General features: G+C 35.7%; 1 protein-coding gene across 3 annotated transcripts in view; it reads right to left on the bottom strand.

The window, feature by feature from the left end:
- LOC138696019 (E3 ubiquitin-protein ligase Siah1-like) overlaps positions 1-22025 on the bottom strand; it is a 54065-nt gene extending 32040 nt beyond the window's left edge. Inside the window, exon 1 of one of the 3 annotated variants that reach the window (XM_069820493.1) lies at positions 21755-22025. The gene's annotated coding sequence lies outside the window, so the exon portion shown is untranslated. Of the gene's footprint in view, positions 1-2525; positions 2966-2994; positions 3186-21754 lie in introns of those variants that run through there. The other 2 variants (XM_069820492.1, XM_069820494.1) reach the window with 2 other exon arrangements.
- Between the last annotated feature and the right edge of the window lie 416 nt (positions 22026-22441).

Genomic DNA, 22441 nt, shown 5'->3' with positions numbered 1-22441 from the left:
ACACGAGATGGCAGTGCAGTCGCTAATGCAATTCAAATGGGAATTATGGCGTGACTCCTTATGTAACAACTAGATGGCAGCGTAGTAAACCTGACAAAAGTTGTTAACTTCAAAGTCTATAAGGCCGACCTATCTTGGGTATATATGATCTAGGGCAATACTAAGCCTACATAGCTGTCTTGGATGACAGTTATCATACGAAAATATATCATACAGTTTGGTGACACTGAACATAATTAAAATACTGCGGTGAGGTTGAGAATAATTGTTGGAAATCATACTTAAATTTTCACAAATGTGGTAAAACATAAGTCTGATTTTTCAAAATACATTTAGATTTTTGCATTACAGTTTTAGAAAGCCGAAAACGTATATGGCGTACAATTTTGCTTTCCCTTTATTTAGCTGTTACATTAATTTATTTATCACATCTATTCTGTACCTTACTTTTCTTGCATGTTGTTTGCTTGGTTTCGATTGCTGCTGCAATAAACAACAACATTAATTTTCAAAGTTTCAAATGAAAATGACCGCCGAGTGTCGGATAGTATAACTCTGTATCCGAATAAACTGCGTTCGACATCGGCTGAAACGAAGGGCGCATATATAAAATATTTCACATCATCCATTTCTACATCAAGTTGATAACAATCGCACTTTTCATCTGACAAAACTCTTGCAATTTTGCATAATGCATTGAATCCACTTTTTTTTTATTACTGTGTTCATTTTCGCACACACCTTTTTGCTTATATCATCTTACAGATCATTCACTTTTGAGATGAGATTATTTACTATCGAAATTTATTCCAATTTCACGCCAGTCTTTTCGAGACATTCGGTTGTAGAGCGGATAAATCCAAAATTAGATTAAATATATTCACACTGTTTTTTTATTATTATTATTATTATTTGGGTCGTGTCACCAAGAAGAGTTTGTGCATTACTTATGGAAGCTGCATCCTTTCCGTCAAACATCTGTATGACTCCTTTTACCTTTATATGCAATGATTGTATTGTCTTGATTTTATAATACGCAATAATCGTACACAAAACACGGAAAGTGCTTGCTCAGGCGTGTGTCAAATTCGCTTCCGCTGCCTGTACTTGAAACACGTCCGGTGTCGTGTGTTCATTTTCAATCGACCTCAAACTGATACAAATACCGATGTCACGACCCTAGTCATCACCTATTATTTCCTCAAAACATAGGATTACCAGATGTCCGAATTTCGCCGGGTATGTCCTGCAGCGGCCAGAAATTGATCTGTTTTCCCCCTCTTTTTCAAGTCTTAGCGAACCAAAGGCAGAAACCATTTTTATCTGGAGTCCATTATTTATGATTGTACAATTTAGTATTCCTTGTCGAAACAAAATAGCTCATCAGAAAAGTAACAGAAATAAAAAAATTACACAAAGTATGAGCTTAATTACAATTTGCACAGTTAAATAGTTAATTTACTTAATATATTATTAACAGTTTTGTATCAATTTTATCGTATATCACTACTAACAATTTACCTTAATATAAAAAAATATTGAACATAAGCGTCACGTCACCTGTCACATTATCATGTCCTGCTATTTTGTTGAAAATCCTGCTTTTTAAATAAAATGTTCTGCTTTTCATTCACTTTTTTTTTTCATCGGGTAACCCTACTCACAAGTAACAGTGCCGAGGTTGAGCTTGGAACTCCATCTCCATCCTCCTCATGCTCTTTCATGTAGGATTGCCACATGAAAAAAATGGAAAGCAGGGCATTTTATCTGAAAAAAACAGGACTTTCCACAAAAAAAACAGGATATACAGTAATAACGTAACAGATGACGTTACGCTTATGTTCAATTTTTTATATAGGCTAGGCCTAATAAAGTACAAAAGCATCTCAACACACAAACAAATATAACCACACAGGTGTATACAAACTCAAACGCAATACCTGCAAAAACTTCTACATAGAGCAGACAGGCAGATCAATTCAAACATGTTACACATCACAGCCATAACCAAATCACACAACACTTCCACATACGCAGAAAACATCACAAATGCCAACCACACCTACAGTAACATAGACACAGACATGGAAATTCTACATCTTCAATCGAAAAACCTGAAACTAAACACACTAGAACAATACGAAATATAGAAAATACACACCTCCATCAAATCCTCAACACACAGCTCAATTTCAGAACACACACACTTTTTGAATCCACATTACACTACAGAAACACGCCCCCACAGGAAACGAAATCAGAAGGCGCGAAGACCACCCAGTTCTGAGGAAAGCCCATAGGCTGAAACTAGTCAACAAGGTAACCTAGTCGATTAACACGTGAAAGCATATACAGTATATACTTTATATTCCGAAGTGATATAGTGTTAAAACTTGTGTAATCAAGATGTAGGCCTATAATTTCCTGTTATTATTAGTAAAGAATAAAATTGATACAAAATGTTAATAACCATTAATTAAATTTACCATTTAACAGTACAGATTATAAATTAGTTTAATTTATACCTTATTTAATTTTCTGACTGTTGACACATTTAATGGGCAGGGTTGGGTGGTTACGCTGTTTAAGCTGCACTTCCTTCATCTGGCCGCCTCCTGTGAGTGACTCAGTGGAAGCCTTTCGTTCTCCCGACGCCAGGCTAGGGGAGGTCCACAAATGTGTCGATGTTTGTGCGTGGTTCATAGAATCGTCCCCTCCCCTACAGACATTTATATGTAAGACCTATTAACCGGAAAGGTTAAACGACCAATATTAAAAAAAAAACTCTACTTATGAACTTCAGATATAGACCGATTTCTCTTATTTTTTCCACTGAGAATTTAGCCTACGAGAGAAAAATGCAGGACAATTTCTGACTTTCATACAATGCCTCGCCGGACACAGGACACACCCATAATAAGTAGGACATGTTTGCTGAAATCTGGACGTCTGGTAATCCTATCTCCATGGCATCTATAAAGGGAATAACTTTACCTTTTTGTAATCACAAATCAGATTCAATTACCGCTGTTACGATTCTGGCATTATTGCAATGTCAACAGTTCTTGTGATTCCACAACACACTTTTACGAAATAAATCGCAGCTACACTGATAAATAATTATAATGTATTCGTACGCACAGAATGATTTCTCACACTCACTGCATTGCTTCACACTAACAAGCGCTGGCGTAGACAAGGAGCAGGAGCACAACTGCCAACATTAAGCAGTGTTGTCAACTGTAGTGTACGGAAAATCGCCAGACACTAGTTCAAAAGTCACTAGATTCTTATTATCAATAAAGAAAGTTTTACTTTTGTCAATATAGGATGCTGAAAAAATCGGTAATTTCCTATTTAAGCAATGGGAATGTTAAAATAATGGGCGCCAAAAAAGAGTTGAAGTCGCCAGATTTAGCGATAAAGTCGCTAAATTGGCAACACTGGAAGAAGGCGAGGGATTCCCCGCCAGACAGTGGCCTTGGCTTTTTATAACACTGACCCCTGTAAGATTTCTTCTACGCTAGGACAGTGTTGCCACACATACGACTATTTCTGTTCGACCCAGCGTTGAATCGTAAACGTATTTGTACGACTATTTTCAATTTTTTTGAAAGATTAAAATACAAGCCCCTATATAAGTTACATTTATACTGTTACAGACATGTAGTGGCTGCAAAAAGACACTGTATGAATTAACCACATTAAAGCTACGGTTTGGCTACGGCGATCTTCGCCGACGATCATCGCTGGCGATCTTCGCTGGGATTGTCCCGTTGATTTGAATGTGCATGGTTTCCTTACGGCGATGAACGTCAACGAACGTCGCTGGGCTCGACGAACATCGTCGGCGTTTGCCTTGGAGGCAAAAACCTGGCGATCATCGCCGAGAAACCAACTGTAAAATTACAGTAGGTCATGAATTAAATCATTTAATAACATGTGATTTATACATCATACATAGCATAATGGCGGTAAAACAGAAATCTTTCTGCAATTTCTCCACTAATGAAGACGAGATATTAATTGATTAAACACAAATCCCTGTTCGACATGAGCCAAAAAGAAGAACCAACGTAAACAATAACAAATCTATATTTTGTAACAACCAGAACTTTTAATACAATTGAGTAATGTGATTCATAATTGAAGGATACATACACGATGCGGCAGATTTAGCTACTGAAGCAAACGTTAGAGTGTGAAATAGTAAGTGAAGTGGAATTCCGAGCAAAGGAGAGAAGTGCAACAACCTCCTCACATTATTTCTTTTATTTGTAACATTATGCCCTAAATAAATGCTCCTAAATGAAAAAAAAAAATAACATTGTTAAAAGTAAAAATAAAGTGTTTATATAATTGGTTTTTATGTTAAAGTTATGCTTATCTTTCAGCTGGGCTTATTGTTTGTGAATAAATTTTGTGGATAATTTTACAATATCATTTTCAATTGAACTTAAGACAAAATAAAATTGTTCGGAAGAAAGTCTGAAATATTCCTTAAAATTGGTGGGTTAATTTTCAAGATGTCTTAATATCAGTGAATTAAAAGACCTCTCTGTATATCTACTGTATTTCTAAACATGACATTAACTGCCGGTACTTTAAAGATCCGTACTTGTTTTTCAAGGCAAAACTTATATTGGAACGTTATCATATTGTCATCCACATATATTATCAGCTGATCAGACATGGTCAACTATATAAAACAATTTACTATCCATCTACGGAGTTCGCCGGTAAAGAAACCACTCTCTGACGATGACCACTGGCGATTTCAATCGTCAGCGACGTTCGTTCGACGAAGATCGTCGTAGCCAAACCGTAGCTTTAAGGTAAAGGTAGCATTTGAAGGGCAAGGAGGTAGAGCTCCATGCTTTCTTGAACTCGGCACTAGAATGAGGTGGCGTGGCTGACACCACGCTGCGACCGCCTTCACCTCCGGGAAAGACCCGGTACTCAAATTTGAGACCGAGTATACCTCGGGGCCGTTCTAGAAGTTTGGTAACGAGAAAATCTCGTCACCACCCGGAATCGAACCCCGGACCTTCCAGTCCGTAGCTAGTTGCTCTACCAACTGAGCTACTCAGGCAGTATATACTATGACACCTGCAAAATCAGTAATCTATGAACATAATGCAAAATAGATTGTCACACACCTGCGACTGCAAAACAAGGAACGGAGTTGTCTGTTCTGTAAAGGCTGGTTCACAATAAGCCGGGAACGGAAACGACAACGAGAACGAGAACGGAAATATTGTTAAATACATGTTTTTACAGAGCCTTCTTTAGTTACAAGCCGGAGCATGGGTAGGTTTGGCAACGCAGAGTGGAGGCGGGCGGAGGCGAAATAAAGGCATGACGTTTGACGTTTTAGTGCTTTGATTTCGTTGTCACATATACATTTTCGACATTAATTTATACAAAACTAAGTGCATATGATCAAGATTCAGCGTATTGATGTACGTAATTTATTACGGAATCCGAAATGGTATTTTATTTGAATTTCAGAACACCGCCTAAGTACGTGCATACAGCCACTTATAACTTCAAACAAATTAAAATCATACGTGTTTTCAATTGATGGTACTAGGGAAAATATATAAATACTTAAAGAAATGTACTTCTACCAAAAATAAATAAAATAACGACGTACTTTCGCAATACCCTATTCAAATCAATTAACCATTATGTGGCCATTAAATTGATAATGTTTTGTCGCTTTATGTTGTTTCACCTCTGACGTGAAAGGTCTAGAATATCATATAGGCCTACATTTTAATTCCATGTGATCTGTCGTGCTTTTCAATAAATATTTCCGATACCCAGGAAGCCAGTTTTAGTTTGAACTCGCCAGTCATCATAACAATACTGTTATCCTAAATTATTTGTTATAAATTTTAAAAAATATAATTTTAAATAGGCCAAGGCCAAGTATAAAGATCTATGAAAAAATTAAGAGAAATGCCTTCAACATGCGCAACAAAACACGTCATTATCTATTAAGTATGTGCCAATTAGCGTAAACTTATTGAACTTTAAATCCTGTAAATACGAAGTGAAAAGAAACGTGTGTATAACTAATTTATTACAAAAGGAATAATATTAATAAATAAACCTTGAAAACCAACAAAGTGAGTGTATGCATCTACAAATTATACATTAGTTCTGACGTATAGCAGACATTCCGAATCTTCAAAACTGCAACTTATTTTATGGGATCACAAAACAGCTGTTTACAATGAACTTGAAAATCAACGGCGTAACCTTATTGATATAGCAGGCGATACCCAACAATTTGGCTAGAATTCTGATACATCACAAACCACAAGTAAGACTATAAAAATGTAGTTAATACAATATTTAATATTTACTTTGTCATCTCATCACTAACCGTAAAAATTTCCAAAGACTGCAACCATTTTTTTTTTTTCATTTATTGTCTTGATTTTATTGCCAACACGCACATAGTTTATAATACATCAATAATGAACGTTTGGTGCGACCGCGAACATAATTCCATCGACACAGACTTATATTGTAACATTAATTTACATTGAAAATCGGCATTAGCACAAACACATGTACTGTATGGTCGGCCTCCGGCTGACAGTTAATTACAGTGTTGCCGACGTATGGCCCCGGCTTGTAACTGAAGAAGGCTCTGTGTTTTTAACATTATTTCCGTTCTCGTTTCCGTTCCCAGTCTTAAGTCAGCATGCAATGAACCTACAGTAAGTAATAGTAATAGCATCGACGAAAGAAAGGTGCCGTGCCATAAATTAAAGCTTTCAAACCTTCTTCTTCTTCTTCTTCTTCTTCTTCTTCTTCTTCTTCTTCTTCTTCTTCTTCTTCTTCATGCATTAAGCCCTACTAAGGCTTGTTGCGCGCTCAAAATTATTAGTTCATTGGTCTTTCCATCGTTTTTTTGGTCTTCCTATGTTTCGTTTTCCTTCTGGTATATAATTTAATATTTTCTTTGGGTATCTTCTCTCATCCATTCTGTCTACGTAATCTAGCCATTTTTTTCTGTGGTGGTCTATTTCTTCATTTAGGTTAAAAATCTGTAATTGTTTTCTTATATCTTCATTTCTGATTCTGTCCCTTTTAGTGACTCCCAGAACTGATCTTAAAAACCTCATTTCTGCTGCCTGTAGTCTACTTTTATCTCTACTTGTCATTGTCCAAGTTTCACTACTATATAGAGCTGCAGGAACTGCCATAGTTTTATAAAATTTTATCATCGATCTTTTCTTACTTTATTTTTTTAAAGTTCTTTTAATTGTTCCGCATATTTTTTTTTTAATTTCAACTTTATTTCCAATATCTACCTCTTTAATATATGATATTGAAGCGTTCGTACCGCGGCCAGGGGATTATTCAATTACTGATCAGCTCCAAATTAAGCATTCAAACCTAGACATATTAATTAATTAAAGGATGTATGGTGGTCATTTCTAGTTGACCATCTAATTTCAGTTAGAGCTCTGTGTATTAAGTGGAATGTTAGGGACTAGATTAGCTTGAGCAAAAATACTCGTATGTTACATTGTTACGTAAGATACATACTTTAGTCAAGCGGTGACGAAGAACTTATGATAAAGTTTCATAACTCTCAATAGGCCTACCTCACAATTTAATAACTCAGTATGCGGTAAAACAAGATTTATACAGATTTGAAATCAGCTCGAAAATTTATGTAAGAATCAACTGTTCTTTCACTTGATAACAGACAAAAAGATTAAGTCTTGAGTCCTCTGTGAAACAAAAATGCATGCTATCTTCCAATATCCCATGGCAGGCTCAGATGAGGAGCTTATTTTCAAAACGACCCTTGTCCATTCCAATGACTTTGTGGGAAATCACGAAAAATGTTTTTAGGTCTAAAATTTCTTACCAGCTACGCAAGAAACATTATGAAACAGAAGAGGTTGGGTGCATTTAGAATCAGAGATCGAGAGGGGTCGATTTCTAAAACACGGACGAAATTGTGGTTCCAAACCTCGGCCTTTAAACCGCGATAGAGGTCTGAATCCTTATGCGATTTCTAAAACGAACGAGGTTCGTGGGTTTTATATATGGCAACGCAGCTAAGAATTGATTTTTATTCTTGTAAACAGTCGATATTAGAAAGAAAAGAACATCGGGATTAATATTTTTATTGCATTGTAGTAAGTCACGTTCTTTTTTTCTCAGCTAAGGTATTGTTATATTTACTAATTTACAGAATATAATTATGCACGTTTAAAATACTAGCATTACTTAGTATTCAATAGAGAACGGAGGTTTTCGTACCAGAATGATATTGCCCAAATAATTAGCACAATTTGAGCGTTTATGTTATAGTTTATCACTTGTTCATAACTACTACCAACATTAACTACCTGAAAACCCGGTTCTAGGGAATGAAAAACCTCAATTTTAACTGGATTAAAATTTCAATTGAAACTAAAATGTTGTATAGTTTTTTATTTTCACATTAATACTACGTGGAAAGCCCTAGTGGCATAAAACTTAAAATAAGAAGACAAAATCACGTTTTCTTCATATTCTTGTAGTCCACATCATTTTCGAGTATTAAATAAAATGTTAAAACTACTGTAAATACTAAGAATTAAGTTATATCGTCTTATAGGCATAAAGGTATAATTACGAGCATATCTTACTTTCCTCAAAGCAACAAGAAGGTGTAAAAAATTGTCAACCCGCCGCCTCTTGCATTTCGTTGCAGAGTATTATTTTGCATTCTTGCTAAATTTTGCATTAATTCCTTCGAAAATCAAAATATTCGCCTGAAATTATCGTCGTTATATAGTTACAAAGGATTATTCCTGTCTCTCATCATTCTAATTCGGGGATTTAACACCCGTAGAGACAAAGTTTCCTTTGATAATCATCCAGCTGATCTACTATCTCTATCTTGCATACGTGAAGCCGTGATTTTAAACCTACTCCAGCCGTGGTCTCTACTTCAGAACATGGTTTCAAGTCATGGCTCAGAAAGATGAAAAAGACCTCGTTTAAAAAATCCAAACGCGGTTTAAAGCCATGGCCGTCTAGACCTCGTTTTAGAAATCGACCTTTAAAGCTGGAACTAATATTTTGTCCCAATTTGCTGTGGACAAGAGTCAGTTTGATTCCAATGGTCGCTTTTAACGCAAGATTTTAGTGGTTTAGAAGGCGTTCTGAAGTCAAGTCATTAGAGTTGTATTTAGAGTTATATTTGAAGCATACATGGACACAGGAAGCTCACGTTTTGAAAATGAGCTTCTCAGATGTAACTAGCCAAGTTGATACTGCTTAAGCAAATAATAAAATTGTTCTAAGAGCTCATGAAATATTAACACTGCTCGATATCGCTTCTATGGTTCAAGCACTAGCGAGCCGGTCTTAATCAAGACGACCTTTGTTCAATCCCCCGCTAGGGCAGTGGGCAAAGAAAACATTGCAGATAAGCGTTCTTGGGGTACTCCCGTTTCACCAACACTCTCCCTTCATTTCATCTACCATCTGCAGTGATTAGAATAGATTAGGGTGAGATCTTGGGTGTAGTACGTGTTTCCGATACTGATATAAAAAGGCTTGGGGCTTCGGGCTTGGGAATTATCAGGCTACTCTTCCTTCAGGCCTGAGGCAGGATGGCCCACCTGTCGGACTTTGACAATCATCGCATATAGGGCGCATAATGGGCTAAAGCAAGTCTTGTACAGAAACCAGTTCCGGGTCCGAAAAGCCAAACCAAGAAACACTGTGACAAATCAAGGTCAATTGAGGAGCGGGCATACGATTCATCTTTCTTTCTTTAACTGGTTATTTTACGACGCTTTATCAACTGCTATGGTTATCTAGCATCTGAGTGAGATGAAAGTGATAACTAAAGCTCGGATTTCTAAGCAAAATGCATATTCTTTTAAACACTTTTAAAGATAAACAGAAAGATTATACTTCATAAGACAACCTAGATAAGCAGTTTTAACTATGTTTGTTAGTACTTATAAATGCTTATTTCGCAGAAAAACGTTTTTGCTTATTTACTTTACGATTTTTAATTAAAACAGCATATTTTACCCAAAACTGTAATTTTAAAAGTGCATATTTCACTCCTAGCCGTCATTTATCACTGATTTCCTTTTTTATTGGCTAATAAAAAATTAACTTCAGTCGAATGCGTAAGAAAGCAAATCTAGGGTATGACCTAGAATGTTGTGAAATAATACTGCGTAGTTCTAATTAGGAGAGAACCTTGTGATTCCCCGCCAAGCTTCTGCGACTACGCAGGTCAATCGGTTATCGCACTTTTCGTGTTATCAGAATAATGTCATGTGCATGGATGGTGAATCCCCGAGTTCCAAGCTGCAGTGTGCAAGTTGTGCAACACGCGTTGCTTCAATAAGATGTGTGAGATTGCTCGCTCTTGTAGTTAAGGAATGCCACCCACAAAAACATCTCAATTAGCATTCTTACGCAAATGCATAAATGAGTTTGGAAGTAATATTTTCAGCGAGGACGGCAGTGTCTTATTTTGTTTAGTGTGTGAAAAGAGTTTTTCTGCGAAGAAAAAATATAACATTGTGCAGCATATTAATACAACGCGGCATAAAGAGAGGTTTAAAAATAAATGCAAGTTAAACCAGCAACTGATTAAAAGCAATGTGTGTGAACAATCGAGTTCTAATGATAGCCTACATTTTTCAATAATAATAATTCAATAATGTAATAATAATAATAATAATAATAATAGTAATAATAATATAATAATAATAATACTGAGGTAAGAGTCCTACGAAACAAATAATTTATCATAATAGGCTATATCCGTGTATTCGTTTTTGCTTATTTTCACCATTTTTCGTGCTTATTTGCTTGGTTATTTTACTGTTTGATTGTGTTTAGAAATCCGGGCTTTAATGATAACGCCAGCGAGATGAGTCCAGGGTCCAGCGTCGAACGTTACCCTATATTTACTTAAAGTATCTATATCGACTTTTAGGATAAAAATCCACATCTCTTCTTTAATGTCTTTCAAACTTTAGTGACATGATTATAGGAGTAATCTAAGCAATTTATATAATTCAAACTTGAAAATCGAATTTGGGGGCCCAAAGATTTTTTTTTCATTAATAAAATTTTGGATCGACCTAACTCCATTGGAAACTGACCTAGGGTAAAAACTTCTTTGGCCAAAATTATCCCCTACATATGGATAATATTACATACTAAATTTATTTATTTATTTATTTATTTACTTATTTATTTACTTATTTACTTATTTATTTATTTATTTATTTATTTATTTATTTATTTATTTATTTATTTATTTATTTATTTATTTATTTATTTATTTATTTTGAACCATTCAAAATATGTCACATTATACAAGCAGTTCAGGAAAAAAATATGTATGTATTTGTATATTTTTGGGATGAAATAAAATTATAATCGATTGAAAATAATAATTTAGTTTACAACATAGCCACATGTTTAAGCTTTAAACTGATACCTCAATGAAATCTTTTGCCCAATAATTGGAAGTCTAATTTTTGTCCGTCTGAAGGATAATAAATGTCGGAAAAGTGAAATAGGAGACAACAGACACTGAAGATGGCGTAAGGCAGTGATGTCAAAGCAAGCGCATTTTTCTGACCTTGATGTCGTGCGCGAGCATCAACCGCTAAGTATGGAAAGAGGAAGGGTTGTGTGTATGAATAAGCAGCCTGTTGAATTAAGAAAACAGTGGTGCACAAACTTCAAACGGAACATGAAATTTTATGTCGTTATTTTTATATGGCTTCTTTTTGTTTGATATTATCTATGTTGTCTATAAAACAAAAGTACTAACACCAATTTCTTAATATTGCAGTTGTGTTTTAAACGTTAATAACATAATAAAAAGTTAAGAAGGAATATTCACATAAATTCCATAGTAGTACCTACAACTATACTTACTTACTTACTTACTTACTGGCTTTTAAGGAACCTGGAGGTTCATTACTGCCCTCACATAAGCCCGCCATTGGTCCCTATACTGAGCAAGATTAATCCATTCTCTAACATCATATCCCACTTCCCTCAAATCCATTTTAATATTATCTTCCCATCTACGTCTCGGCCTCCCTAGTACCTACAACTATACTGTACTAAATGGATGAAACACATCATTCATAAAGAAAGTGATATCCCCCCAAAAAAAGAGACTGAGTATGACATAATAAGTTGGAATTGATATTTGTGGTACCTTTAACATTATAAAAGTAATCAATAAACTAATCAAAACAATATTACAGTACAAAGCAAAGTTACCTAGGTGCTGTATATGTTTTAAGTGTAACTAATATTCCATAACAAAACCCTTATCGCATTATGCTTTTAAGGTGATATTGGTGAGCAACTTCCTATCATCAGAATATTAAATTATTTTCTCGAAATCTGCTGAAGCTATAGAGCTGACATTTTTATAACAAATGGGCACGTATCTTTTGCTTATAATGTAACAGTAGTTGCTTTGTTAATTCATTTCCTTACAAACAATTTCCATGCGAATATTTTCAAAATTTTCAATACACTATCTTCAGTATTACATATTTACGGTATATTAGATTTACGAAAACATTCTGTAAGGCTACTAAATACATAGGCCTATATCTAAAAATGTCAATTTTGTATTAAAAAGTTGAGAAAATATTTATTTTGAATAAAAAAAATCAAACTTGTGAAAAATGAGCATTAAAATTAAAACTTACATTCTTATAATGCACTTATAAGTACTTCTCAGACAAATCTAAAAATTAACACGGACACAGTTTTAATAAGTTCTCTTCCCTTTATCTATTGAATCAGTGCTGGTCATCCCTGTATATAGCTCGACCAAGCGGCATATACTATCTCTATCGTCAGTCTCTTTCCTCTCCGCTGTAAAGCGCTCAGGCTCTCCTGAGCTCTAAAGCGCGCGCTTGCTGCTATGGGCATCAATTGACATGACTGGCGTAAGGTATGAAAGTATATTGCGCTTGTGTTATAAATGTCCAAATAATTATGAAATTATATATATATATATATATATATATATATATATATATATATATATACAGGGACATCATTTTATTTTTACTAACATTTTTAATATTAACCTGTCTATACCTTTAGAGAACCGGAAACACCGCTAGCTCCCCCCTCCAAGACTGGAGTTCGATGATATTGGCGTAAAACACAAATCACTCTACTAGGTATAGGATGGAAGAAAAGTAGTTCATCCATTTACGTAAACTAGGAAATATCACGATTTTGAGTTTGATAATTTTCATTAGGTTTTTCTTTAATCAAAGTACAGTACTGTATTAAGAATACGTGTTTTTACTCACGAAGTGAGTTATCCATGCGAACGTATTCATTATGCAGTGTATATTGTCTACAGCACATTAGCGTACAATATAGAGAAAGAAGTTAAATTGAAAAATAATCATAATATGAATATTTAAACACAATTTTGAAAATGGTGGCCGTTCATTTCGATACAGGCTTCAGTTCTTTTGTGCATATTATCGCACTATAGACTATTGCATCTAATTCCAATTGCCAGTTTCGTCCTTCGTACTAGTAACTCATGTTGAAATAATTCTGTACCTACTCTACATACTGTGAATTCAATCTTCACTTCTGCCCGACCCGAAAATATAAAATTACTCAGACATGCTATCTACTGTCCGTCCAAGTGGTTATGCCGCAGGATTGTAGAAAGGGAGGAAATCACGTGACAGTTAATTACTTAACGAGGCCCTTTTATTTAAGTTAAATTAAACAGCTGTATAATATTACGTAAACGTCCAATTCCTAAGAGAAATTAATGTTTTCAGAAAAGAGCTAAGACAGCCCAGCTTTTACAGAGGGGGTGAGCAGAAGCAAGTGGGGGAAATCGGGTTGCGACGTAGGCAAACGGACAGTACCTGTGCGAAAATATGATTCAATATTGAAAGCTCTTTCGTCACTGGAAAACGCGAACATATTTCTGGAACGTACTATACTCAGTAACTCAGTACTGCTTACTATCTGCGGTCTTGGTTCTGTGTGGAGTTGGAACTTCCTTAGTAGAAGGGGTGGGAGTGAAGTACATTCGTACATTCAAAAACTCAGGTACAATAAAAATTGAAGTAAAAATAAAATGATGTCCCTGTATATATATATATATATATATATATATATATATATATATATATATATACAGTGCAGTCGAAGCGAGCAGTCGAGTTATAAGTAGCGACAAAAGTAAGTCAGTATTGAGAAGAAAGTATGGGCGACGAACTAACTTCATATATTTTTGAAAACTATAAGAAATGAGCTTCCTAATGATGCAAAAACATTATTCACCAGAATCTTTAAGAAATCTGACTTTGCTAGAATCGATGTATAGACCTACCTTATAAGTTAAGAGAAAACTCCGGAAGAAACCTCAACCAGGTAACTTGTCCAACTAGGATTTGAGCCTGACTCCGCTAGTTTCACGTTCAGACGTGCTAACCGTTACTCCACAGCGGTGTGCACGATTCGTCTTAAGTTGCGTTAATTTGTGTAATATGTACGAAATATCATTGGGTCATGAGACTGGAATTTACTTGTTTGGTTGAAACAATAAAGACATGCAAGTAGGAGGAGCGATGTCCCCACAGGGAAGTCCTGGGCTGCTGCTCTGGTTGACAGCTTAACGCCCTGATTTGTTATCTACTTAATGAGAGACAAATTGTCCCTCTATGTCGCATAAATACATTACGAAATGCAGATATAATTATGTTTTCAAGTTAACATAAATTCCAATATAAAGATGCAAGTAAAAATTGTATACATTATGAAATAAATATCTTAATTTGAAGGAAATATTAGACCTATTGATTACCTATAAATACCTGCACTTTCAGATTGACCCTCAAAGTAGGTACTATCGATTTTCGTATAATTACAGGCCAACTGAAAACATTTATCACAATAATTTCCGTAATGAGGAAATCAATCAATCTTCTTAATGTATTCAGCTGTTTCCTGACAACATCAAGTCCACTATAGTCCACTGTAGTCTATTCAGTTCTTTTTCACGAGAAATGAGGAGTATTTTGATCGGTGTTCATTACAGATGCCTGTTACTAGTAGCCAGAGTTGGGGTGTTGTCAATATATACTGCAGGGCTGTGTCTTCTGCAACTGGTACTGATGATTTTAATTTACTTCTTTTGTGGTTTATGGATGGACAGTATAGAAGAATGTGTTCCAGATCTTCATCATGATTATTACACCTCAGACAAGTAGAATTAACAGAAATGTGAAATCGGTGTAGGTACAATTGAGTGACAATGTGACCAGTTCTGGCTCTTGTTAAAAGTGTCTGAACATGTCTGGGCAAGTTTTTGTACATTTCCAGGTCATTTGGTTTCTTTTGTACAGACTGTAAAATTTTGCCTTTGTCATAAGAGAGCCAATTGTTGATCCATAGGTTTGTAAAATGAGACTTTACTGAAGGAAAAGCACTGGATAGAGATATCACTTGAAGAGGTCTTGGTTGCAAATATGTTGCCTGTTTTGCAATATTATCGACTTTCTCGTTTCCAGGTATACCACAATGACTAGGTATCCATTGAAATGTTGTTTCCTTTTGGAGTTCTTTTAGTTGACTTAGTTGTTTCTGAATTGGAATAATTCTATGTGCATATAGGTTTGGTACATATTTAATTATATTCAATATAGCCCCCTTGGAGTCAGTAAGTATGCAAATAGATTTTTCAGACATTTGAGTAACACACTAAAGAGCAGCATCAATAGCTAGCAATTCAGTGTCAAGACTGGAGGAGGATGAACATGGTATGAAATAACTTTCTTGATATTTTGGAATATACTGTAATACCCTGCTCCTGATGTCCCATTATTAGGATTTAGAGATCCATCTGTATAAATCTGAAGGTGATCCTTATATGTGCTGCAGAGTAGTTCCATGGCATCTAACTTAAGAATGTATAGAGGATCATTTTTGGAATGATTTCCTGGAATTTGTATGCTATATTCTGGAATCGCCCATTTCCATGGAGGAATTTCGTTCACAACTGGAGTTTTAGCAATGAGTGTGTCTGTGATATAGATTGGTATTTCTTCTTTTTTATTTTATAGAAATTACAAAGGATATCACCTGACAGTTTGAAGAACATCTGAGATCTGGATGAGGCTTGCAATTTTAAATGTATTTTTAGATCCTTTTGTAATATATAGTGTCTGATTGGTTGAATATTACATTCAATTTCTAGGGCAACAGTTGATGTGGTTTTTGGCACTCCTAGGAATAATCTTAAGGCTGAGTTTTGAAGAACAGAAATTTTTTGTAGATGAGTTGCTGATGCTCCTCCCCATATTTCACATCCATAGGTCAATTTTGATCGTATATAAGCATTATAAAACAGACGCATTGTCGTGATATCTGATCCCCATTTCCTATTAGCTATGATCTTCAAGAGATTTAATCGTGGTAGACACTGCGAAGCAACATTGATTAAATATTTTTTCTGTAATGAGGAAATAAAAAGTACCGAATTTGTAGTGGTCTATAACACGAACTCTTCAAATTAAAAATCATTTCATAAATAAATATGAAAATTAATATTTTTATTCACTGAAACTTCATTATCCTTCAACATAATTGATTACATCCTCCTCTCACATCAAGGCACTTATCACGAGAATCTGTAGTTTAATAGTTTCATTTATGCAAGTAACAAATTCAGCAACTACTACAAAACTGTCGGTAAAGTTGTGTCCACTTGTCGAGTCAGCGCTAAAAACTAATAGTTATACATTTTTTTTTATATTATTCAAAGTAACTTCTATCGCTGCCTTTCAAACCATGGAAATTAATGTCAACTGGCGATGTTTTTAAATGGTTCAATCTATGAAAAGCACAAATAGTAAAAATCATTATAAGATATCCAAGAAAGACTTAAAACAAATAATCATTTATTACTGTTAAATACGAGAAAAATTCGTACCGGCACCGGAATAGAACCCAGGACCTCTCAGCACTGCGCGCTGAGTGCTCTTTACCAACTGAGCTATGCCGGGACACGATCCACGGCGCCGGCCAAACCCCTCTGGGTTCGATTCCCGGTGCCGGTACGAATTTTTCTCGTATTTAACAGTAATAACACAACTGACTAGTTCACACTAGTCGTGTAATATTCAATGAGGTGGGCGAGACCTCATTAATATGAATATTTGATATAAATAATCATTTATTGTAATCCCTTTGACTATTTGTACAAAAGGCTGATTTCTCACAGGTATTTTCCCGGATACCGTAAAAATTATCTTCCGAGAAGTCATGTAATGTATACTGAACGGGTCCGCATAGTACTTTGGTACGCTTTTGTCTCTTTGTGCGCCCTACATTTGCGATCACTGCCCAAGTCTGACAGGTGGCCTGGGTGGCTTGGCTTTACGAGGGCTGGACCCGGGATGAGTCGGTACACTTACGCACGCTTCTAGCCCACTGTGAGCCCTATATATGCGATCATTGTCCAAATCTGACAGTACACTTTTCTGCTTTTCATAGTAACGTCAAATTTTGCATTCATAAAAATTCATATTCTATTAATATTTAAACAACTTCATAGTTAAATCTACTCCACAGATCGCACAGCCTCTTCGTCTTTGCTACCAGGAACTCGCTCCAATTTTGTTTTCTATAAATAAGCAACCGGTTCTGTTCAAACAGAACGGCCCAGTGACCCAGTATTAACTCAGGGGTCGGCGAGCGAGCAAGTGAAATGGGTAGTGGCGGGAATATGAAGAGCACGTGAGCTCCTTACGTCATCCGGCGATTAGCAGCGATGGGCCTGTGATCTTACAGGACCGTATTCATAGACATTCTTAGCGCGGGCTTTCGGTGGATGATAGCGTTTTTCGTATTCATAAACCAGTGTTAGCGATAGGATATGATTTGAATTCTGTACAAGTAACCAGTGGATAGCCGGGGCTAGTTTAGCACGCTCGTAGCGCGTGCTGCGAAATGTCTATGAATAGCACCCACAGTGTTTTGATGAAGCGATTATTTTGCACAAACGTGCAGTAAACAGAAGATGTAGTTAAGCGCACGTTGTGCAATCATGTTGTTTCAATTTTCCAAGCATGAATAAAACTACTTTATCATTATAACTTAATAACGAAAACATAAGTTATTAATAGAGTCCGGAAGTTTAGGCATTTATAACAGTTAAAATAGGCGGGCAAAAAAAGGGCAATAAAACTAAAAAAAAGGCGTTATAATCTTTGAAAAAGGCATTATAAATTTTAAAATGGCATAGTAGGCTATATTTTAGCAATAAATTTAAATTATATCAACATAACTCACATATTTACTTCGTAGGTGACACATGTTGACTTATAACATAATTTTTTCGTGATTAACTGTCTTTTCACAAAACTTATATAACAAAACTGTTCCATCGGTTGAAAACTCATGGGCACCAAATTCATTAACGTAAGCATGAAGTTTATTTTTCAATGATTTATTGAATTTAGGCATTCTAGCCAACCGATCTTATACTTTCTGTCCAGTAAATATATGATGTGCTCATACTACAAAACCTAGTAAACTAATTGATAATATAGCAAAGATTATTCCTAGGTTTCCGAATGGTTCCCCGACAATAACTGACTGTTCCTCAGTATTCCTCACTCATATTTCTTTCTCCTACAATAATAAACATGTGTAGCACAAAACTGTAACAGTAAGATTTGAAAATATGAAAGCAAACAATCTGAAATGCTACGTGAGAACTTCTATGAGAACGAACTTAATATTTAAAATTATAAAGCTGATTGTTGGTATCGTGAAGACATGACAATATTATATTTGTAACTGTGAATTGTCGATCATTATTCATATTACACCAATAGTATTAAAGCACGATTATTTGTATTATAAATTACTTTTATTTACTATTGTTAGTAAAGTTAGTCATTGTTTAAAATATTTAAATTTCATACATATTATATTACAATTAATTAGAAAATTGCAAATAAACAAGAAATATTGCTTTAAAATGACAAAACAATTAGCAACAAACACCTTAAAAAGGCAAAATAAAAATTGGCCCTATCACTTTTATTTACTCCAGATCACATTTATATCTATGAAAATAATGATTTACTTCCACTCAGTAAAGAAGGCATTTTGCCAAACATCGGGCTCTAGTTATTAGTAATATTGTTGATATCTAAAAATTTCTCCGTCACAAAAAGAGTTGATTCACGCCACGAGTGAAAATGGCTAAAATTGTGCAATATCAACAATATCCGTGCTTTCATCGAAGGAGATATAAAATGCTATGGATTATTTAACCGTTAATCATAATTGCCGTTTGAAAATGCTATGAATTCTTTAATCCTTAATGATAATTACCGTCCGATATCTGAACTAAGTTTCTCTATACGGCGAGTCACAGTTCGAGTTAAGAGGTTGATCATGTTGAATTTGACAGCAGCTATTCACAAGGACGGTTTCACGGAAGGTCCTGAGAATTGTCGGCATTCTCTCATAATTAAGTATTCGATTTTGTAGCTAGCTAGAACAGCAGCTTGATTCCGAATCTGTAAGTCCGTGTCTTGTTTGAAACGTTAAAAAAATAATAAAGTATAAAAGTAAACCGTTGAGCTACTAAATTTGAAATTAAAATAAATCAAAGTTAGTTTAAATAAACATTTCAAGAAATCTATAAACTATGATGTAGGCTATCAATGACATAAAATATACTTACTTACTTACTTGCTTGCTTCCTTGCTTGCTTGCTTACTTACTTACTGGCTTTTAAGGAACCCAGAGGTTCATTGCCGCCCTCACATAAGCCCGCCATTGGTCCCTATCCTGAGCAAAATTAATCCATTCTCTATCATCATATCCCACCTCCCTCAAATCCATTTTAATATTATCTTCCCATCTACGTCTCGGCCTCCCTAAAGGTCTTTTTCCCTCCGGCCTCCCAACTAACACTCTATATGCATTTATGGATTCGCCCATACGTGCTACATGCCCTGCCCATCTCAAACGTCTGGATTTAATGTTCCTAATTATGTCAGGTGAAGAATACAGTGCGTGCAATTCTGTGTTGTGTAACTTTCTCCATTCTCCTGTAACTTCATCCCTCTTAGCCCCAAATATTTTCCTAAGCACCTTATTCTCACACACCCTTAATTGACATAAAATATGAATATAACAATTCAAAAAATGCTCTTTCAATGACTTTAGGTCTTTCAGCATCTTCAAACGTTCTTCCTCTTCTAATTCATCATACGTGGCGGCGTGTCTCGCTTTGTACTGTTTTCAATATTATGTTTGCTTGCTATAGTAATTTTATTACATAGTAGACATGTTGTACGGTCTTTAATATAAAGCATCTATCATGCCACCGGACTACTCGTTTCTCCTTACCCTTCTTTTGCTAGATTCCACGTGCTCTGCCGTGATGAACTCACCACTGATCCAGTATAGCTGAGAGGTGGTATGATCGCCTGCCCGAGCAAGTAGCGGGTACCCAAACGCCGAAGTGCTCTTATTGGCGACCTTCGGCAAAGTTTATGGTTTGAAATCTCAGAATTAAGTAACTTTTTTTAAGGAATTCCCCGCTCAATATAAGATCATTAGAAGTATTTATGTCATAAGTTAACTACAGGTATCGCTGTAATAGTGGAATCATAAGGTGAAGAGTGGGCAGAACGGAGAAAAATTCTCACCGGCACCGGGAGAGTAAATAAAGCGTCAGCATGTAGAGCTCAAAACCCGGGTTCCCGGTGCCAGACAGAATTTTTTTGATTCTGCCCATTCTTCACCTTACGGTTATGCAGAATTCCTGCACCGAAAGGTCATATGTACTTCGGTACACAGTCTGGTATATACAGTCACGAAGCTTGAGTTGTGAGGTTGCTAGGAACAATAGACTGTGCCGGTACTATTTCGCATTGTCTGTGATGAGGCGATATTAGCGATCCTAGTGGTTAGCAACTATCTATGGATGCATATTTACTACGTATTGAGCTTCGTGACTGTATATACTAGACTGTGGTACTAGAAACAATACAGGTACTATTTCGCATTGTCTGTAATGAGGCGATAGTAGCGATCCTAGTGGTTAGCAACTATCTATTGATGCATATTTACTACATATTGAGCTTCGTGACTATATACTAGACTGTGGTAATAGTGGAATCATGTTAAATAACTTTGTGTGTGTGTGTCTCTCTCTCTCTCTCTCTCTCTCTCTCTCTCTCTCTCTCACACACACACACACACACACACACACACACACAAACGAATTAAACATTCAATGCCTGTCCGTCACGGTGTTACAATTACACTGAATTCCATAGCACTCATTGGTTACATAAACTAAAGCTGTGCTCAGAGTTGACATGAGCCAACTCACCAAGACTGTCATAACCTAGTCACCCTGACTTCTGGCTTAATTTTGTCAGTCTTGAAAGTAATGTCAGTGTGCTTCTCACACCATTAGTATTGCACCCTGCAGTATCTCAAATACTGCCGCTCGATGTCTAATTTCTCATCCGACATCGTCATCAGTGTAAATTTTTCACATTGTCAGTTCAATATATATGGTCCATATACGTAGGTCAATATTACTGTCACTATTCAAAATACTATCACCAATACTAACAGTGTGAGGACAGCTTAATATAGGCTTCTATGCTACTTCTTAAACTAATTTTGTAAAACTTACCTCTTAATTTATACTGCGTGAAATGTTACAGTGTATGCGGTTTACATTGCTTCTTTCAACTAACTTCAGTGAAGATTCTCCACACTTTCACTAGAAAAATGTTGTTTAATCGAATGGTAAATAGACTACTGTTACTGTAGACTACTGTCAACACTGTCCGATATTTTGTTTCACAACCTAAGCGCCTGTGGAATGAGACAGACGAACAGCTGAGCTGGCTAGTACTTCGTTCGACCTTATCGCCACATTCAAACACACACCATCAAGGTCGAGTTCGCTTATGCTAGGCAGGAGATGCAATTGCTAGCCGCTAGCCATGGCAGCACCGTTGCCAACCATGCAATAAATTATCGCGTTATGCGATAACACTCATAAGATAATGAGATAATTTTCGTTAATCATGTCATTTCTCTGAATTCATTTCACTTTGCTTTCCATAGGAAGAAATTATCACATTAATCAAACACATTGAGTTCGTTCCATTCTTTTGATCTCTCCAGATAAACGTCTTAAATCTGTCCCGCTCTTCGTCAAGATTGTCGTGGGAGAGCTCGCATCCTTCCCTAGTCAGTAGTAGACTAAGCTGGCATCATAGCTATTCAGTTAATTACAATAGTCTGTTCGTAGCTGCCGTAAAGGTGCATTGTACACGGTTCAATTTTCCACGTGTTTACGCATGCAATCTAG

This window comes from Periplaneta americana, chromosome 3 (assembly GCF_040183065.1).
Source record: "Periplaneta americana isolate PAMFEO1 chromosome 3, P.americana_PAMFEO1_priV1, whole genome shotgun sequence".
Lineage (NCBI taxonomy): Eukaryota > Metazoa > Arthropoda > Insecta > Blattodea > Blattidae > Periplaneta > Periplaneta americana.
Note: the sequence above shows the minus strand (reverse complement) of the source record. Positions and strands in the feature narration are given on the sequence as shown.